Below are 2,563 nucleotides of genomic sequence, written 5' to 3'. Positions count from 1 at the left end.
ATTCAGGGAAAGCAGCAGCCCCTGTGGGTGCTGGGGGACAGGAACAGTTCTCAGGCCACTGGGTTGATGTTCCAGAGGGGACTGTTGCAGAATGGCTATAATTTCAGAGTCAAAAAACAACAGATGCTGTAGGCTGTGGAGAGAAGAGAATGCTTATATCTTCTTTCCCCTTTGGTTAGTTGGTATGTAAATTAATTCAGCCCCACTGTGGAGAGCAGTTTGGAGATTTCTCAAAGAACTTAAAACAGAGCCACCATTTGACCCAGCAATTCCACTACTGGGTATATCCCAAAAGGAAAACAAATCACTCTACAAAAAGGACACCTGCACTCATGTTCATTGCTTTGCTATGCACAATAGCAAAGATATGGAATCGACCTAGGTGCCCATAAATGGTGGATTAGATAAAGAAAATATGACATGTATATACCATAGAATACTACATAGCCATAAAAAGAATGAAATCCTATCCTTTGCAGGAACATGGATGCAGCTGGAGGTCATTATCCTAAGCAAATTAATGCAGGAACAGAAAACCAAATACCACATGTTCTCACTTATAAGTGGGAGCTAAACATTGAACACACACTGACATAAACACGGGAACAACAGACACTGCAGACTACTAGAAGGAGGAGAGAGGGAAGTGGGCATGGGTTGAGAAACTATCTATTGGATACTACGCTCACTACCTGGGTGATGGGATCTATACCCCAAACCTTAGCATCACACAATATGCCCATGTAACAAACCTGAACATGTACCCCCTGTATCTAAAATAAAATTTGAAAAAAATTTAAAACTACACAAAAATGTTTAAATTGTGAGGCAAAACCAGCCATAGATAAAGAAAAAGTAATGAACAGAAAATGGAAAACATTAATAAACATATATCAGATAAAGGGTGAATTTCATAGCATATTGAAAAAATTTCTTCACTGTGATAAAGAAGAGCACATCATCTAATAAAGAGTGTAAGATATGAGCTCCATCAGGTATTTAGACAATTATAATACAAACAGTTAATGCATGTATGAAAACAATTATAGCTTCATTCGTAGTTCAAGGACTGAAAGTTAAATAAAGCATAATTTGTCTTTTCACTTATGAGGCTGATTACCCAGTAATGATTCTGGGCAAGTTCCTTCTATCTCCAGCCTCAGTTCTAGATATTGTAAGATGAGAAAATGGGACTATGTAGTCTCTTGAAGTCCTTGCTGTGGCAAGGACTAGCAGATTAAGCAAAGCCCTCTGCCTGGTGAAGAGAGAATTTGCAAGAGCACAACACAAAGCACATGAGGTTGGGATCACTGTGCATGGAGACACCAAAGGGGTACAGAAAACCTCATGATAACCAATGACTTTCTTCACAGAATTGGAAAAAACTACTTTAAAGTTCATATGGAACCAAAAAAGAGCCCGCATCACCAAGTCAATCCTAAGCCAAAAGAACAAAGCTGGAGGCATCACGCTACCCGACTTCAAACTATACTACAAGGCTACAGTAACCAAAACAGCATGGTACTGGTACCAAAACAGATATATAGATCAATGGAACAGAACAGAGCCCTCAGAAATAACACCACTTATCTACAACTATCTGATCTTTGACAAACCTGAGAAAAACAAGCAATGGGGAAAGGATTCCCTATTTAATAAATGGTGCTGGGAAAACTGGCTAGCCATATGTAGAAAGCTGAAACTGGATCCCTTCCTTACACCTTATACAAAAATTAATTCAAGATGGATTAAAGACTTAAACGTTAGATCTAAAACCATAAAAAACCTAGAAGAAAACCTAGGCATTACCATTCAGGACATAGGCATGGGCAAGTACTTCATGTCTAAAACACCAAAAGCAATGGCAACAAAAGCCAAAATTGACAAATGGGATCTAATTAAACTAAAGAGCTTCTGCACAGCAAAAGAAACTACCATCAGAGTGAACAGGCAACCTACAAAATGGGAGAAAATTTTCACAACCTACTCATCTGACAAAGGGCTAATATCCAGAATCTACAAAGAACTCAAACAAATTTACAAGAAAAAAAAAACAACCCCATCAAAAAGTGGGCGAAGGACCTGAACAGACACTTCTCAAAAGAAGACATTTATGCAGCCAAAAAACACATGAAAGAATGCTCACCATCACTGGCCATCAGAGAAATGCAAATCAAAACCACAATGAGATACCATCTCACACCAGTTAGAATTGCAATCATTCAAAAGTCAGGAAACAACAGGTGCTGGAGAGGATGTGGAGAAATAGGAACACTTTTACACTGTTGGTGGGACTGTAAACTAGTTCAACCATTGTGGAAGTCAGTGTGGCGATTCCTCAGGGATCTAGAACTAGAAATACCTTTTGACCCAGCCATCCCATTACTGGGTATATACCCAAAGGACTATAAATCATGCTGCTATAAAGACACATGCACACGTATGTTTATTGCGGCACTATTCACAATAGCAAAGACTTGGAACCAACCCAAATGTCCAACAATGATAGACTGGATTAAGAAAATGTGGCACATATACACCATGGAATGCTATGCAGCCATAA

The sequence above is a fragment of the Gorilla gorilla genome, chromosome 21 (assembly GCF_029281585.2).
Source record: "Gorilla gorilla gorilla isolate KB3781 chromosome 21, NHGRI_mGorGor1-v2.1_pri, whole genome shotgun sequence".
Classification (NCBI taxonomy): Eukaryota; Metazoa; Chordata; class Mammalia; order Primates; family Hominidae; genus Gorilla; species Gorilla gorilla.
Note: the sequence above shows the minus strand (reverse complement) of the source record.